General features: G+C 48.1%; 1 protein-coding gene across 8 annotated transcripts in view; it reads left to right on the forward strand.

Annotated features, from left to right (window-relative positions):
* KIF21A (kinesin family member 21A) overlaps window positions 1-19,774 on the forward strand; it is a 2,335,619-nt gene that overhangs the window by 1,480,602 nt on the left and 835,243 nt on the right. The gene's annotated exons all lie outside the window — the stretch shown is intronic.

A 19,774-nucleotide genomic window follows, 5' to 3' on the forward strand; every position in this document is an offset into this window, starting at 1 on the left:
ATAATGAATCACCCAATGTGAATACTTATGAAAATCTAGAAGGGAAAATAACTGGTCTATTTGGTTGCATCTGGCCCTTTGAGTGAAGAGACTTTTGAGAAGCAAGGAGGCTTACTCTCTGGAGCCCCTGATGCTGATGATTGAACTGTAACCTTGTGCTAGCAGAGCCAGAGACTGCTATGCTCGAGTGAACCGCCTTATCTCATGCTTAAAACATGGGGAAGGGAGGCCTGAAAACCTGACATATAATTTTGAATACTTCTTTCTTTTTATAACATTATTTCCCACACTATTTGTATTTAGAGGTAAGGATTGTCAATAGGTTTTATTGCATAGGCCCTTTTATTTTGAGAAGACACTTTTTAGAAGACAACACTAGGACTGCGTTAGTATTTTTTGATGGTCGTAGCCTGCTTGCATCTGTAGATTTAGGTTTAGATAGGCGTTTATCATACCTTTTCTTGACATTCAATAAACACCCTTGAACTGTGGTCCCTTTTGTCTGTCTTACTGTTAATTCCATGCCTTCCTTACAATACAGGATTTTAATAAAATATAGACACTTTAATAAAACACAGAAAAGTGATCAGACCCTAAACAATCTATGAAGCCAAATACACAGACAATGGCAACCTTCTATATGCTGGTGATTATGGGTATAATTGACAGGGGAGAGGAAAAACAAGCAGACCTTCAGAAATTACTTTCAGAATTTCTTGGATGGTACGGTTTCCTAACTATCTCTAGAGCCCAATGTATACAATTCAGGGGGTGGAGGGGCAGAAGTTATCATCATCTCTTGTAGTGGCTCAACAGTGTTGAGCTTGTTTTCATAGTGCTTTTTCAATGGCTCAAGTTGTGGTTCAGTGTGGCGAACGGCTCGACAGCTTTCTGGTGTCGATATGTAGGTGGCGTTGGATGCAGTTGTCGCCGCACAATCACTTCACGGCTGGCTCAAAGGAGAAAAAGATGGCAAGACGCTCATGATGATTTAATGCTGCGAGTCTGTCGAAAACAATGTTTTCTCCTTCAGGGCCTGACTTGATTCTCTGAGTGGCTTGGCACGACCCAGCGCAGCATAGCTTGAAGTTACAGGTGAGTGGGAAGCAGATAACTTCGGCATCTCAGTGGTAGTAAGATGTTGGTTCTACCTGCTTGATGTCCCTCAATTAAGGAAATGCTGGATTCTGCACCCTGCACTGCCAAAGGCAGCACCTTTGAGGTTGTAGCACACCTAATCCCTTGAAGGAAAATTATGCTTTCCCTGTTTTTCCTAGTCCAGAGAAATAATTCAGGGATGCTTGCAGCATCTTGGCCACTGTCCTGAACAGTGTTTCCTGCCCTTTCTCAGTAGCAGGCACACTTTCCCTACAGCAGTAGCTTCTCTTGTCCCCCAGAAGTGGTTGGGAAGAGCGATGCCAGCTGTCTTGTGAATCTTGTCTTCGCCCTCTGCAAGGAACTTTGAGCAGCTTTAGCTCCTACAAGAGTTCTGCCTTGATCCATCAGATAGATGATCTTAAAAGATGGTTCAGAAAATGGGCAGCGGGGGTTTCAACCCCATATGTAATCAAACGTTAACATGGTATTTGTCATTTTTCAGGTGTTCTGTTAAAAGCAAATCCAGGTTTCTGTTACAGATGTATTGTCCTTTGCATTGTTATCCCAGAGCCCTTGATTTGCAGGAAGTCTGGAGGTGTTGAGAAGGAAGTGATATACATTAAGAACCAAATTGGCCAAGGTTATCTTGCTGTAGCTTTCAGGCTCTTTGCTTCCATTAACCTCTCCTCACCGTTGTTTGTCCTGGACCAAAGGGACTCCATGTTAGTTATCCCCATTCAGATATTTCCACATTGTCCTGCAGCCTTCATTTTAGTGACTCTTTCCAGCCCTTCACCATGAGGAAGACCGTTTATACAGCTAGGATAGATGTCAGGATTACTACTAAAAGTACAATATATTTCTGCAGCAGATATTTCCCCCATAGGCCAAAGTGGAAAGCCAGAGTGGGGGATAACAGTATGCCAACAAATCGGTTTTGTCTGTTTAATTTATTCCCTTAATGTATCACTGTCTCTACCTTTTAATAAGATATAGTTGTATCTTTACTTTCGCACTGCTGCTCGGTTGAAAACGGCAGTCACTCTGACACCATATCTGTGAGGTGAGCATTAACAATTTGACCGGGGGGGGCGTAGCTACGAGGGCCATGTAGAAGGACGTGATCTGGAGGAGCTCCCGAGATCCTGTAATGATCCGGGCAAAAAAGTGCATGTGGATGGGTCGACGACCGCTGAAAATACACATGGTGGTGTGTGAATGATTGGGCCACGCGTGGTGAACTTCTGGATGGTGCAGGAGGAACGGCGGCAGAGATCGGTGCAGAACAGATAGGGAGCGCCGGAGACAAAAGACGACACAAAATGGCCGACCAATGTCCGGATCAAAGGAAGAAGCAGGCCGCACGGTGACCTAGCGAAAGGGGCGTACTGAGTGCACATTTGTCACTTGTGCAAAATACAGGTCCTCTGGGTCATGTCGAATAGAATGGTGAGGCCGAGGGCGAAACAGCCCACCATAGACGACTTCGCTAAGACGTCCACGGGTCAAGATAATACCAAGAGCAGGGACAAGCCGCCTGCAAGCGGCATGACTACTTCGGGCGCTAACCAAGAAGTCCTAGCTGCGATTGCGGACCGAAGGGCGGCCTGGGAATCTAAACTCGAACTAGTCGTCACTGAACTGAAAACGGCACTGGACCTCAAGGTCGGAGAGGTGCAGGAGGACGTTAATCTACTCCAACAGGATGTCAGGGCCCTGGCGGAGCGCACAGAGTCCCTTGAGAAGGAAGTTAGCCCGAATACCGCAGATTGCGCCTCCCATAAGGCTGAATTGCATGCCCTGATACAAAGAGTGGGCAACTTGGAAAGCAGAGCGGAGGAGGCGGAAGGACGAGCCCGACGGAACAACATCCGTATCGTGGGCCTGCCGGAGGGATAGGAGGGCCACGATCCCACGGAATTCATTGAATCCATGCTTCTGCAAGAGATACCCGGAGGAGCCCTATCCCAAGGATTTGCAGTGGAAAGGGCACATAGAGCTCTAACAAGGTGGCCGCCGCCGGGGAATCCGCCTAGGCCGGTGATAGCCAAAATTCTTAACTACCGAGATCGGGAGAGGATATTGGAACACTTTTGTAAGGGAGGAACGATCACACGAGGAGCGGCAAACATCACGGCCTACCCGGACTACACCCTGTCTGTGCAGCGTAGCCGCATGAACTTTGGGACGGTAAAGCGAAGATTGAGAGAGGCGGGCCACAAATATGTTACTGTATCCGGCAAAATTGAAAGTCATTCATAAACACAAAACTTTGTTTTTTGAGACCCCGGAGGATGCCATGGGATGGCTCGACGCGCAAGGATGTCCCCAGGAGTCAGAAGTTCGGACGGAGAAAGAGCACGGAAGAGACAAGTGATGCACGAAGAAGATGGCGCGGCACGTGGGACTTGAATATAGTCGCTTGCGCAACCTTCAGTAGAGAAGGTCAGACTATTGTACTAGATATGTTATAAGCACTGTAGTTGATGTTCAATTAACGGGAGCCTTACAGAGCGGCTCTCTCTACCCCACAACAGTTTTAGTTAAGTGGCCATTAGGGCGACTTCACCCTACTGAGCTCTGTGCATTGTTTGATGTTTGCAGGGCTAGATGTGGGGGTGCCTGAGATCCGAGAATGGAGCTGGGCAGCAGTTGGGCTGTGTGATGTTGGGGAAGGGACGGGTGGGGGGAGGGGAGGGAAGTTGGGGATTTGCCGTGTACATAGTTATGGGGAGTTTGAGCTGGTACGAGAAGCTACAAGCAAAGATGGAGGGATGTATCTTTAGCACGTGGGCAAAGGGGAGTCGCTACGTGGGAGGCAAGAAGACACTCATGAGCCATGGGAGACCTTAAGATCATAACATGAAATGTCAGGGGACTTAACAGTTACTTAAAAAGAAACAAAGTCATGATGTACTTAAAAAGACAGAAGATTGATATTGCGTTGTTGCAGGAAACACATTTGACCCAGCAAAAATTGGAACTGGTGGGGAAGAAGTGGAGAGGTACTGTAGTGGGCTCTCCGTACTCTGCCTACGCTAGGAGAGTACTGGTCTGGGTGGCACCGCACGTTCCGCTCCAACTCACACAAGAGGTGGTGGACACGGAGGGGAGGTTGGTCATATTAAAGGCTTTGGTAGAGAATAGAGAGGTGTGCATTATAAATACGCATGCCCCCATCCAAAACACTGCGACATATTTTAGAACCCTATGTACTCATCTGGGCGCGTGTATGGGAGGAGCGGTTATCTGGGGAGGGGATTTCAACTGTGTGCTCAACCCAAAGGCTGACAGATCTGATGGGAAGATTGATAGGCCCACCCCAGCGGCCAGGGTTCTGCAGACATTACTAGATGACTTTGGGCTGGCAGATGTTTGGAGACTGAAACACCCTAATGAAACACAGTACTCGCACTACTCAGCTCCGCAGCACCTGCACACGAGGCTGGATTACTTTTTTGCCACGCCAGATGTGATGATGGAGACCACCCAAATAGAATATAGAGCGAGGGTCCTGTCGGACCACTCGCCTCTGGTGCTGACCTGGTAGCACTGCTGCCCCAGGGCGCGGATACCGACATGGTGCCTCCGGGCGGAGGTGCTCCGAGACCCAGTCTTCAGGGAAGATATCAGGGATGCGATCTCACAGTACTTTGAGGTAAACACAGGCAGCGTAGATTCAGCGTGCACACTCTGGGAAGCCTTTAAGGTGGTATTGCGGGGTGCTGCTATTGCTAAGTCAAAAGGCCTACAGGGTGGAGTCTTAATGGAACTAGAGGAAGCAGAAGAGAAACTGGAGCGTGAAAGCAACAGGGCGGGAGGGGACGCGGAACTTGTACTCGAGTTGCAGCAGAGGTGCGCAGAGCTTTGGGAAAGGCTCTGCAAACTTAACTACAAGAAGTATGTCGAGTGGCAACATGCAGGTGGGGATAAAACTGCCCGCTTGTTGGCGTGGTTATACAAGAGCGAAACCCCTAGGCCCCCTATTAGGACAATAACTAGAGAAGACGGGGGAGGTGGTTGATACCCAGGAAGGAGTCAACGAGGCATTCTTGGACTATTATAGAACATTATATGAGGACAGAGGAGGGGGCAATCGGGAGGAGATTAGAGAAACACTAAAAGACATGGAATTACCTAAGATTAGTGATGAAGAAAGGGAGGAGCTGGACGCACCGATTACCTTAGAGGAATTAGAGGAGGTGGTGAAGCAGCTGCCCACCTGCAAGACCCCAGGCATAGACGGATTCCCTGGTGAGTTTTACAAAATATATAAAGTGGAAGTACTCCCCCCCCCCCCCCCCCCTATGCTGGAAATGCTCAATGAGTCCTTTGAGAAGGGTCGGCTACCGGAATCGCTCAGAGAAGCGCTAATTGTGCCGCTCCCTAAGCCCAACAAGCCAGGGCATAGCTGTGGCTCCTATAGGCTGTTGTCATTGTTGAACCAGGATGGCAAGATCTTGACGGCAGTCCTGGCCAATAGGCTGCGAAGGGTCATCAGCAAACTGATACACCCGGATAAGGCAGGTTATGTCCCCAACAGAAATATAACCCACAACCACAGGCGACTCCACCGGGTGATTGAAGAGGGAAACAGGAGCGATGGAGAAATGGCTGTGGTGTCCCTAGATGCAGTCAAAGCTTTTGATTCAGTGAGGTGGCCATGGTTGCTGGCGGCCCTGGAAGAATACGGGATGGGGCCGGGTTATGTTAGGTGGGCAAAATTATTGTACAGTGAACCACTGGCCAGAGTACGCACAGGATCAGTGATATCTGAGAGGTGGCAACTCAGTAGAGGCACCAGACAAGGGTGCCCCTGGTCCCCGATGTTATACATTCTAGCCCTAGAGCCCCTGGCAGTGCACCTCAGACAACAATATGACATGGTCGGTATTGAGGCGGGGGGAGAGAAACACCTAATATCCTTGTATGATGAAATTTACTACTGTATTTGAAATATCCGGAGGAAAATCTTCAGTATATTCTAGAGGTCATGTAAAAGTATGCAGAACTGTCCGGCATAGCAGTAAACCCCTAAAAATCGAGCATGTTCCCATTGGGGAGCTACACAGGAACCCCTCTGGAACGGTTGCCAGTGTTGTCCGTACCGTGGGCGGCTGATTCCTTCCGCTACCTCGGAATAGATGTATATCATACGGTGGAGAGGGAACACTTGCATAATACCGAGATGGCTGTGAAAATAATTTGAACAAATATGAAGTTTTGGGAGAAGCTGCCGCTGGCGATGATGGGACGGGGGGCGATGCTCAAAATGGTGGTCCTGCCTAGGCTGTTACATTTCTTCAGTAATATACCATACATGATACCCAAAAAGTTTTTTGTCAAACTGAACAGCATGTGCAGGGACTTCCTATGGCACGGCACTCGCAACAGAGTGGCGCTATGGAAGCTACAGAACTTCCATGATAGAGGGGGCATTAAGCTGCCGAATTTTGAGGCCTATTATGTAGCTAGTCAGTTGCAATATGTAACCAAATGGCTCTCTGATGAAGAAACTCCTGAATCTAGGCTGTTTGGGCAGGACTGCACCCCGTTTTACCTAAATGAGATTATCTGGGTGCCTAGACTCGAAATGGAAGAACGCCCGGGTATGCTGTTGCTTGGGTGGAAGATGTGGCACAGAGTATGCCAACTGATGGAGAACCCGTGCCTGTGTTCCCCACAGGTGCCACTAGTCGCCTTAGCTAGGGGAGACAACCAACTCAGGCTGATAATCAGGACCTATTGGGAATCGGTTGGGCTGGTCACATTGGGAGACATATGGCAAGAAGGGATTATTAAAGATTTCGAAGAACTGGGAGAAGAGACAGGTTTGCACGGAGGCCAATATGTCACGTATCTTAGGCTAGTGCAGACTATTCGCAAAACCTGGCCAGAGACTGTACTGGCGGAAGAGCCAGATGTCCTAATGGGAACAATATATGATATATCAGAAGGAGGGCACGAGATCTCTAGACTGTATGAGATGGTGATGACCCGGGTGGGGAAGGATTTGACTCATTTGAGGCTGGACTGGGAAGCGGAGGTGGGGGCACAGATGACCGATGGAATGTGGGAACGTGCTATAGGATACCACAAGAAGGTGTCCAGAAATGCTAGATTGCAGCAGATACAGTTATACATAACGCATAGAGCCTATATGACCCCGAAGAGAATATCTAGGTTTGCAAACGCAGGAAGACAAGCATGCCCAAAATGCGATGAAGAAGATGCTGATATGACACACATGTTCTGGTCTTGCCCAGTGATTGAAGCTTTTTGGTGGGAAGTGGCATGGAAACTAGCGGATAAAGGGGTCACGCTCAACATAGATACGGCCTGGGCCTGCCTGTTGGGAGGGTTTCCCAGACCACAGAATACTAAACACCTTGGGAAACTGAGGAACCTGGCATATGTGCTTGCTAAAAGAAGGATTACCATGGGCTGGAAGCAATGCCACAAGCCACGGGTAGAGGTATGGTGGCGGGACTTGCAAAAATGGGCGGAGGCTGAAACGGTGGTGTGGCAGGAGGCATGTAGCAAGTGCGGGGAAGAAGATGTGGGTAACCTGATGGCTTGGAGAATGCTAATAACAGGACTGTTTGGCACAGTGTAGTGGATTCTGCAGCTTTGGAAGGAAGCGATACCCAGCAACACGCAGTGGATACAGAAAGAGAAATGCAAATAAGCTCTTGAGGGGGGGGGGGATTTGGGGAGCAGTAATGAGCATTAATTGATGTTCACAAGTCTGTTGTAAATAATGCTGCAAGTTTGGTTTATTGTTTATTTGTTTTCAAAATAAAAAATAAAAAAAAATAACAAATAACAATTTGACCGGGGGCAGCTGCTGTTGCGTGGCATGGTGGTCTAGATGTGTCTCTGTCTAGCTCCACTCTGACTCTGCCTGAGCGGGGCCATTTATGCCCCCAAATTAAAAAAATTGGCGCCTTCCCGGCCGACTGGGATGAAAACCTAGCATCTGAAATCCAGTGGGGCGACGAGAGGGAAGAATCCACCCTTGTGTGCATAACTCCGGTGGCACCAAAATGGCGGCGCGGCATTGAGGAATATCACCTGGAGGCTGCAGACGAGTGCAGCAGTGATCTGCAGGCCAAAGGGGGGCCCCCTGACACACCTAGTTGTGACCCAGGAGAGCCTTTAACTTTGGCCACTGCAGCAACAAACCCCATTAGAGGGCACGGGGAAGAAGGTGAGAGCTCTCCCGCACAGTGCTCCCGGGAGTTCTGATCACATGGACGAGGGAAGAGGAGGCGCTGAGATGGGCACCCTCCCCTTGAGAGAGCCGCAGTGGATCGGCTGTATTACGAGGGGGGGGGGAGGGGCCAGGGTGCAAAAGGAGGCAGACCCCATGGGGTGAATTTTAAATGAAGCAAGCATCTACAAATAGAAAGCGGTACAAGAGCTGTGTATATACAAGGGAAGTGGAAAACCAGCAGGGTGGCATTCATTGAGATGGCGAAGAGGAGGAAAATGTTCATTTAGGCAAGATCGACTCGTTCATGATCCCACTAGGGAACCCCCAAGTTGTGTAGAGGGCGGAAAAGATGCTGGTCTGGAGACGTCCCAGTCGACGCCCTTGATGGGCGAACCACTCCTCGCAGTTCAAGAGTCCAAATCCTTGCTGAAGAGAAAAGTGGATGCGGTGAGGGCCGAGGTGAGCTTTTTACGGCAGGACCTACAGAAAATATTGGCGAGAGTGGGGGTAGCAGAACACAGGATCTCAGAAGTAGAAGATGCACTGCAGCCGATGAGGAAAGAAATTCAGGGACTGAAAAGTAAAAAAACTTTTTTGGAAGAAAAGGCGGAAGACGCGTCAGGGAGGCCCCTCTGCAATAACATTAGGATATTAGGCCTTACTTCCAGAGAAAATAGAGGGTCCTTCCATAGAGTTATAAATAATGTAAGACATTTAATTTCCTGTATACATTGAGGTCCCCTCTTAGAGCACCCTACACTGCTTACTCCCCTTGATGCCCTTTTCCCCTGGTTTGATGATGATGGATGTGCAAAGCCTATTCTGAGGGTTACAATCCATTGCTAGATTTCGTATATTGTACCCAGTGGCAAAAACTCCCTCAGCTTGTGGCTCATCCCAGGCATGATAATTAATTTATTGTACCACAAAACCTGGAAAGTAGAGTAGTTGATGAGTTTCAATGCACAAAGTACTGGAGTGCTAAAGCAATAAAGCGATTGTTATAGGCCGATAGGGAAAAAGGGGTGAGGCTGTTGCAAGGCACTGTGAAGTGTGGAGTTCAATTGTTTTATAGAGAAGAGCTGAGCACCTCAGTTATGGCTTGGCGCCACAGTAATCGGGGGACACCTGGCCTTTACATCCCTGTTGGGCAGGAATGGCTTGTTAGTAAGGTGCTGGTCCACACCTTAGAAAAGGCTTTCCAAGTTCCCCTAGGCTGTTTTGTACGACTCTACCGATCTATTTAAGAACATTGTTGCACATTTCAATCATACAGTGTGTTTTTATTTTGGGCCCTTTTAGGACCTTGTTCATTTTACATTTACAAAATAAAAAGTACACTGGTGGAGAGATTTGAACCCCGCATTCTTTTTCAATTCTAGTTTCTAAAATGTTATACTCCCATGTTCTTGTTAAGAAGCATGTATCACTTTAAATACAGCATGTGTTGCTGCTCTGTGCCACTCACAATGCATTCTGTCACTCCACTGCAGGTCAACAGATAATATAATGTGTTTGGTATGGCTAAACCTTGTGTATGGGAAGCAAACTTTGCGTATATACAGGGGGGTTTGTGTCTAGCATGGCAAGTGGAAAGAGTGGAGATGTGCAGTTAGTTTTCTTTAATAAGTATCAACAATGGTGGGGAAAGAAATTAATATGTGGTGCATTGCTCATCCGGATGCAGGGTATGTTATTGCAGTGAAGTGCACATGAGATCAGCAATATCCATGGTAGGGGGAATAGCCAACAGACAACCTGAGAACATGGCAAAGCTCTGTGCTCTGCAGTGAAGACAATGCTATCACCTATTTAGAAGAAAAGCAGTCTCAGTAAATGGATGCCAGGAGCTAGATACCACAGATACTCTCCTAAATTGGGGGGATGCAAGTGGCGGTCCCTGGAAAGTTACTCATAAGCATGACAACGGCGTGAAATGGCAGAGCCTCCCCTAACATGGCACTTGTCATGGGAAAGTAAGAGTGATGACAACGGAAGGGAGTTGCTAACACAATGGCCAAAACAAGCTGAAAGGTCCCTGATCGTCGGTGAAGAAATTAAGCGGAACAGCTAAGGCGTTTGCAGAATCCTTGATAGCCCAGCGGTAACAAATACAGCGGAATTGAATAACCAAGACCCGGTAACCCAAGTCCTCTACACTGGCTAAGGATGGATGCAGCAAACACCCACAATTAGGAAGGTGACTCAAGAGAGGACCAGCAGCCAACAGCTAAACCTGGTTATATCACCATAATCGCGAATATGGAGCCCACCATAGGAAGATAAATTGGCAACACAAAGAATAGCGGACTTGAGTCAATACCCCTGGAGACTGCAGTGTTTATGGGAGCTTGAGAGCCACCCTATAATGGGTGAACCAATCGCATTAAGGTGAAACGAGGAAGAGGCACAAGAGCAGGGCCACTTACTTTGACATTGTTCAAAGTAAGTTGCCCTCATTGTTTTGGGCGCACTGATCAGTCGATATGGCTGTCGGTGCAGAAGAACTGTCTTGTGCACTTTTTCATTTTACTGCTTTATGTTGTTTTATGCCGTGCACCGTTACCACTGACATGGTCTCCATGCGCTCATGTGGCTCTGTAAGAAAGAGGGCAGGGGGATGGTTAGGGAAGAGGGATTGGATAGGGATTGTGCTCTTCTGTTGAGACTTGCAGAACCAGGAGAAAATGGCATCTGTGCGCGTCCTCTTTCTAAGTAAGTTTTAATTGTGTGCACTGGTTTGTTGTATCCGGAAGGGTAAGACCCAGTGTCTGGGATTGTGTTTTCTATGCAAATGTTTGTTATGTTGGATGTGTGTTTTATGGGTTTTGTGTGTAGTTTGGCTGGCCCTTGGGCGTGTGTGGTACTTGGGCGGTATGCAGGAGCAGAAGCAGTTTTTTTTATTTTTCGTACATTGGCTACCCTAATGCTGATTAGAGTACCACTTACTCTAAAATGGCAGTGCCATGATATTTTCACCTGCCCTTTGTCCTCCTTGTCCTTTGACATTGTTCCTGAGTGGAAGTGGCTGAATGTTCCATATATAAACCCTTTCCTGGTGAAACCGCCATTTTTCTGCGGATAAAGTGGTGGACTGTGTGTGGCCGGACAATGGGGGCCGGGTCAGTTTGGACCCATTCACATCCATGCCAGGTGTCTATTGCAGGGCAGATGCAGTGGCCAGATGCTGTCCAGGACTGCACAGCCCCAGCCAGTTTGAATGGTGCAGATGCTTGCCATTGGTGGACTAGGGGCAACTCCAGCCTGGATAAAAGGGGGCTCCTGCAGCCATTCCTTCGATCATCATGGGACACTAGACTCTTACGAAGGAGAGCAGCCCACTGAAGACCTAGAACTAGTAGTTGGAAGATTGCCATTAGCCTTTTCTTCACAAAGCCCTGCCTCTATGTGAATCTCAAGAAGAACTTCATCAGTGCTTGGACCACCGGACCGGTGGGAACAGCCAGTCAGGACCCTCTGCTCAAAGTTCTAGCCACTAGAAGGGCTCAACAGTCCTGGAACCATCATGTGGGCTGGCCAGAGGTCTTCATGGGCTGCTTCCCTGCAGCGGTTGCTGTCCCGAATTGAGACTTGGGATTCTGCAAGATCCCCAGCTTCTTCAGCATGGGGTCTTGCATGGATTCCCATGGTCATGAATATTCCCTGTTGTCAGGCTGGGAATCCTATGTAAATTTAAAACAGGTAACTATAAGTTAAAAAAACAACTCGTCTCCTCTATAGCCTATTAGTTTCACTTTCTGGGTCATACTGTCCCCGCCAATGACACCCTCTGGTGGCATCATCCGATTTTTATTTTACTGCATGTTTCTCATGTTGGGTGTCCTTGCGCTTCGCTCCTCAAATCAACAGCTTTTACTGGTTTTTGCCTATTTTTGAGAAATGTCTTCATCTCTTCGTCTACCATCACATTGTGATTACCGGCGGCAGGATGAGCAATTTAATGGCATCACAATTATCAAAAACAGGCCTCCCGATATGTAGGGCAATTGGAACACCCCTCGAGCCAACTCTGTACATATGAGGGGAGCAACCTCGAGGTGTTTTGATTCTATTATGAACCATATAAGAATCCAGACCTAAGACAGCCAGAAGCGAATATACCTTCAAACACTGACACCATCACAAGCACAGAAACTGGAAGTAGACATTACTACCACAGAAGTTGAAACATCCATAAAGTCATTAAAACCCCACAAGGCAACGGGGTCAGGTGCCTTACAGGAGCCTTTTATACTTTCCAGTATAGTGAGCGGCAGTTGCGGGGGAAACCCCTGCAGCCCCCGTAGTATATAAGTGTGTTCGCATGTGAAAGGTGAAAACCTTTGGTAGTTCGCACCTTTCTCATGCAAACATTCCGGCTGCGGCAAAATCAGCCGCGGTCGGATCACTTAGAATTGTTAATATCCCCCCCTCACTTTATTAAGTCATCCCACACCTCCCAAACTAGTGCCGTGATCTGGGACGCCCGCGTACTAGCTAGCTGATCTGCCTTTGCCATCCACAACACCTCCGCCAGAGGGGCCCCCACCACTGTTCTGTCCATGCGCACACACAGTTTGCTGTCCTCCCCTGTTAGCCACTGCTTTAACACCCGTAGCTGGGTGGCCTGATGGTATTGTTAGAAGTCTGGAACCGTCAGTCCCCCTTGCTTCCAACACCACCTTTGTTTTTTCTGGTACTCCAGATAAAGGCAGAGAGAAGTTGGTTGAGGTCCCAAAAGCACCATCGGGGGAGAGGAACTGGCAGGGCCTGGAAATAGTAGAGGAAGCGAGGAAGGGTCACCATCCTAATCAAAGCCATCCACCCCATCCAGGATATATGAAGAGGGTTCCAGCGCGTCGGGTCTGTTTTCAGAGCGCTAAGCAAATGGGCGTAGTATGTCTTGTATAGGGCATTGTGAGAAACCTGAGGGTATTCTCCCAAGTAGACCTCGAGAATCCCTTATTCATTCAGGTGGCCAGGGAAGGGCTGCATTCTCAGATCGAAACCCTGGGGGCAGAAGAGCGAGCGAGAGAGGATAACCTGGGTAGGGAAACCCACGTCCCTCTGATTATTTCCCGAATTCCCAGTCTGCTTTGAAAAAACACCACCACCCCCCTATTCGTTTCACAAACCCTACCAAGCCCACCCTTCCTAATTCACCTACCTCGTAGGATATCTATAAACTCTACCCCCTCTCTGTTTCCAACACAAACACTCTATTACACTATGACAAACAACAGGCTAATACTGAAACTGTACCCGACATGTCCTAACCCAAGGGCCGGGCAGCGTCGGCAATTGACAGTATTCACACACACCTGACGACCCCTTACTTTCCCCACAGGGATAAAAGGTAGAGCACAAAAGCACACTACAGGCAAGGCCGAACGCACAAGGAAACGGCTACATAAAACCGGTAGTTCAAACGGAGGAGAAAGGCGGCAATACCTGGAAGGACAATGAAGGGGTACTGCCCTTGCCCTTTTCAACTCAGATTTGCGTAGCCTCAGAGAGGCAAATCATAAGACCGGGATTTACAGCTGGCTTGTGGAGGAGCATATGTCAACGGTGCACAGGGGCCTCCCGCCTTGATGGCACAGATGGGAGGCGTGCTTGCTAACATGCAACTGTCCTCGACTCCAGAGGCAAGACCAGCCATTGGGTTCAACACAGCCGGTGAGTCAAAGGGAGCTGAAAGCAAACCAATGTGTGTTGATGCCAAGGTTGCAAGTGGCAGCATTAAATGAACGCTGGAACCTGAAACAAAGAACTTGTGTGTATTTGAACTTTATGTGAAAGCCCAGAGAAAGGCCAGCTGGAGAAGTGGTCAGGCGCCGTAGGAGTGCTCAGTCGAATGACTCGCGCTGGCCCCTTTTGTGTTGAAAAATACAATACCAGAAGACCCTAGGAAAGGGTGACGTGAGATGTCCGAGTGCTCCTACAAAGGTCATAGCAACATTGTACAATCCAAAGTCTCTGACCCATGGCAGAGAGAAAGTTAGGGCAAGGGAACCCTGCTTTCTGATAAAATTGTTAACTGTGAAAGAAGGCAACCGTGAACCCGATAGAGGGATGCTGAATTAAAGCGATGTTATGGAAACCCATGCCTTTCTGATGAAAGTGAGCAAATCATTAACTGTGTTGAAAAGGTACATAACCTGTGATAAAGAAGGCCAGAGTGAACCCGGCGGAAGGAGGCCCAAGTTGACAAGTTGGGATAAAGCAGATTAAACTGTGAACAGTGTGTTAGAGCGGCTATATAAACCTGACGGAGGGATGTCAAGTGGAGAGCTAACAAGAGTGAATCCTATTGTATCTGACAAGAGAAGCAAGTTGAACAGTGTATCGGACAAGAGTGAACCCGGATGAGGGTTGTCCACAAGCAAGGAAAAAGTGTATCAAAATTGTATGAAAGAACATTAAGACTCTAGAAAATTGCAGCTGCACATGAAAGGCCGTAGTGAACCCGACGGAGGGAGGCCCAAATTACAAAGAGGATCCGAGACATACATAGGGAGATTCTAGGGGCAAAGAGCAATCTCCCAGGTGCAAATACCACAGAAGGAACTTTTGTTTGTTCGTCTTCAAGAATCAGCAGGTCTTCTAAGGCAAGAGACTCTTGCAGGAAAGACACTTGCCCTGAGAAGGTTTTGATATTGTTAAACTGAACTGTGAACTTTGTGCTAACGAGGCTCGGGAGGAGTGTGCTGTGCTCAGAAATCCTGCCTTGTCCCCTACTTAAAACGTGGGGAAGGGAGACCCAGCCATATCATCCTGATTTATCACTTTTGTGTGCACTTCTTTCTTTTCTGGTGTACATTATCCCACACTCTTTTTGTAACTTAGTAGCAAGGATTGGCAATATTGTTTTTTAGTATATGCCCTTTTTATTTGACAAGATGCTACTAGGACCACCTTATTATTATTATTTGATGGTCGTAGCTTGCTCCCATGTTAGCTTTAGATTAGGCGTTTTTCTCACCCCTGCATATAGTTTAATAAACACCCTTGAACTGTGTCTGTCTTTACTATTACCACCATGAGTTCCTGAAAGGAGGGACTTACAACCCAGGCCACATCATCTCAGAAGCTGAAAGAGAGGTTTATGAGGTTTATACCCTTGATGTAACCCTTCTAGGACCACTCCGACGCCTTACGCCACCCTTTTCTAGGGCCTGCTGGTTCTTGTATTTTCAAAACAGGGCCGGGTCAGAGCCTTTCCATTGAGCGTCCACGTGGCACTGGACCCCTATGCACCTGGACCTTAACTGAGCTTTCTTTAAAGTTCAACACACACACACAAGTTCTTTGTCTTGCGAATTCCTAGCGTTCAAAATTGTTGCTACTTGCAACCTTGGGCTCCACACAGTTCGTCGTCCTTCCAGGTTTCACCGCCTTTCATCTCTCTTTGAACTGCTGAGTTGCTGTAACTGCCTCCTTGTGCTTTTGGCCTTGCTTGAAGTGTGCTTTCGTGCTCCGCCTTTTATCCCTGTGGGGAAGGTAAAGGGCTGTCAATTTTGTGTGGTTCTTGTCAATTGCCTGCCTCTGCCTGACCTGTCTGCAGGGACATGTTAGGTAAACGGCTCTCGTGTTAGTCCGTTGTCTGTTACAGTGTAAGAAAGTGTTCATACAGAAAGGGGGGGAGGGTGGGGATAGAGCTTCTAAATATCGTACAGGGTAGGATGGGAAAAGGTGTCACAAGGAATGGGGTGGTTGTTTAACTTAGAAAGGTGAGTTTTGTATGTTTGGTGAAACAAACGGCAATAACCAGGATCATTAACGTGAGATGAGCAGGGGGGGTGGTGGGAACTGTAGTATTCTATCAAGGTCGACTGGGATTTTGGAAAATATTAATCAGAGGTACGTGGAGAAGGACTGGGAATATTCAGGTAGAAAACAGGAAAACATGGATTCTGGGAGATATGGTCTTCAAATGCAACAGGGTTTGGTCTAGAAGGGGATTTGGATAAGGGAGATTATTTGGGTGGAAGGGAGGTAGAGTTGGTACAGCCAATGAGAACCTCAAGGACCTTGTCTTCCTCGTCCCTTTGGCCAGTGTCATACAGCGTCTCACCTGAAGCATTCCCCTGATTATGACCCGGGGCTCCCCCATCCAGGAGATCCTGACTCGCTTGTCCGCCCCCGGGGTTGAGATCTGAGATCGCTAGCCCTTCCCTGGCCACCTGAATAAGGGATCCTCGAGGGATGCCCGGGAGAATACCCTCAGGTTTCTCACATGCCCCATTGCTATCTTCCCCCGGCATCCATGCCATGTTCAAGTCTCCGGTCAATATGACTTACCCCTCTGCAAACCCTTTCAGCTCAGCCAGTGTCATTCTGAGAAACCCATCTTGCCTGGAATTTGGCGCATACACCATCGCAAGGGTGTATAAATCAGTGTTGATTTAACAAATAGAAATCGCCCCTGTTTATCCCCCTTTGTATCTAGAAATCCCAAATTGGGAATGTTCTTGAAGGCCATCAGGATCCTGCTGTTTTATTGGTTACATTATCCTCAAAGATATGTGGATACATCGGTAGTCAGAGCCTCGATGTGTCACTCTTCCCAATGTCGGTCTCTTGGAGCGTGACAGAGTCTGGATTTTCACACTTCAAGAAATGGTCCACCTTTTGCCGTTTTACCGAGGAATACAATACCCTAATGTTGCAAGAGAGGACTTTGAACCCGTTGCTCATTCCTCCCATCGCCCTCCTCTGACCCCCACCTCCCCTTCGACCCTCTTTCCTTGTCTCCGCTAGAGACCCTCCGAAGTCGCTCTGTCCAACTTGTGTGCTTTGACTGGCGCATGGATGCTGACCCCCCCAACCCTTTTCGCCCTCCCAATTCTGTTACTGAGAACCAATCCGCGTGAACTGCAGCTCCCTCTCCCACCCCCCCCATCCAACCTCCCCTGCAACAACCCAGGCTGGTTCATGAGTCCTAGAGACAAGCTCGAAACCCCATACCATGTGCCAGTAAACCACCTGAGCCCAAGAACTGCAGAGAGACAACGCTATTCCTTTCCATACAAATCCAAGAAAGCAAACTCCCAACACTCACTCGCCACACCCTCCTGCTTCTGCCTCCACCAAAGTACCCCCCGGAGTCCATGAATGCAACCCCTTCCGCACACTCTTAAATAGTGACCTAGGGATCTTCGTTCGACTATCCCCTCCTCCCAGACTCCACTTGTCTGACTGGCCCTCTAGCCACAACCAGCCATGTTCTGACTGAACATCTTCATTGCCACTGTTCCTGCGCATGTCCTTGGGCTTGCACCAGCATTTCGGCGCTTTAGGCAGGTTCTCTCTCGCCACCATTGTCCATTCCCATTGCCGCCTCCTCTGGACGCTGAGACCAGTGTCCTCTGCGGCAGGTGCCCCATCACAGCTTTCAGGCGAGACCACGCCGAGACCTTCCTCAAAAGACATCACCCTGCATTGCCTCCCTTTCCATGTGAACAACGAGCCAAATGGAAAGTTCCACTATTAACAAATCTTCTCTTGGTTGAGGATCTTGGCTACCGGCCCCATCAGCCTCCCCTGAAGCAAAGTGGATTGTGCCAGATCTTGAAAGAGTTGGACCTCGATCCTATTGATTTTCAAAGAGGTGGCCATACGGGCTGCTTTCAGAACCTCTTCTTTTTGGTCCTAGGACGTAAATGCAGCAAGGACATCCCTCGGGCGGGCTCCTGGTTCTCTTCTTGTAGGCCCCACTCTGGATTCTATCTAGGCGGACCCCATCTGGTGGGACCTCCAGGAGTAGCTCTGCAATGAAGGATTGATTGTCATTTTAATAACTTTATCCATGACCTCCTCCGGGACATTCTTGAGGCATATGTTTGATAGCTGTGACCTGTTCTTGAGGTCCTCGCAATTAATTTCTAGGTTGTGCAACATCCGAGCATTCCAATGCATCATCGGTTTTCCTGGAGTCCTCTGCCAATTCTTGAAGAGCCTGTTTGTTCGTGTCTACACACTCCCCCAGTTTCGAGAGCTCCCGTTTGATCTCCTGCACCGCTCATTTGAAGTCAACCTTTGAGGAGAATTGTTCTTGAAAGGACTTGGTGATGCGTGTCTGAAGGTCCGCTAAACACTGCACCAGATCCTCCTTGTTGGCTGCCATGTGGCTTGACGATGGTGATGTCCGCCGCCGCCTCCTGCCTGCGACCGCGTCTGGGGTGATGCAGGCTTTAGAGCCTTCTGCTTGTCCAATTGCCAACACCTGTTTAGCTAGCCCTCTTCCCCCTGGGAGTTCACAGTTGGGTGCACTGGGGTCTCCTTGTTCCTTCTTCTGCCCTTGTTTTTCAACATGTGCCCCTTTGGAGGCTACCCTCTAGCTTGCCGTAGCCCAGGTGTCGCTCACCTCGGAACAGGGGACCACTCCTCCACAAGATTCAGGGTGGGGGTCGAGGAAAAAGCTACTGACTTGCTATTTTTCCACCTTTAGGCCAGGCCGGGGACGAGCTGTGCCTAGCACATCTTCCTGCAACAAGCAGCCATCTTGGAATCACAGTGCTACATTTTCAGTCATGCACTAACCCTTCTATATTGCTGTTTCTCCTTCCACTCTGGACTTCAAAGACTAACGGCAGGTACAGCCAATGCAAAATGTCCCAGAGCCTTGCTGGGACATTCTCTTACCAGTATGACTTTTAAAATAATTGTTTAACTGTTAATGATAAATGTTTGCACACTTTTCCGGTTAATATGAGGCTCCTAGAGTGGGAGGGAATGCCTTTGTATGTCCCTAGATATTTGTATTCGTTTTTTATAGGGCTTTCACAGTTCTTTAAACTAACATTCTTTCTATATTTGTGGCATGAAAACATAAATGAACACCCTACCATGCAGGTGGACTTTCAGCCTCCTGTAGGAGCATTGAAATAATTTAAAGTGATGGCAGTTTTGTCAGATTTGCGGATGTTTATTGTATGATGGGAACACCTTTACACATTATGTATACCTTCCATGTAGTGCTTCTATGTAGTGGTTACACCAGTCATAAAATGGTGTTATTGGTGCCATCGAGACAGATAACTGCACATGAGTGGACTCTTCCCTTACATTTGATCACTATACAAGGCATACAATGCCATGGTTGGGACATTTGACGCTGCTCTTGGCATATGATGGCAGCACATGTGCAAGTACAGCTATCCCTTACATATGTTGACTATCACAGACGTATGAGGTCCTTATGAGACAGCACTTAGCATATAAGGACAGCACCTGCAAATATGGGGCAGCATCTAACATATGGTGGTACAGTTTTCAGGTACTTTCACATGTTTTAAATATTACTTAATTGACCAGTTACTCGTCCCATTTGGGGTACTTGGGTGATGCAGCCTGCCTATCAGCTCAGATAAACTTTGAATGGGAATGTAAATGATGGTACGACTTATCCATACAAATGCACTGGTTGGCCCATGGTCATGATGCCTCTGCCTGCTA

Source organism: Ambystoma mexicanum, chromosome 12 (assembly GCF_040938575.1).
Source record: "Ambystoma mexicanum isolate Mex_15411 chromosome 12, UKY_AmexF1_1, whole genome shotgun sequence".
Taxonomy (NCBI): Eukaryota; Metazoa; Chordata; class Amphibia; order Caudata; family Ambystomatidae; genus Ambystoma; species Ambystoma mexicanum.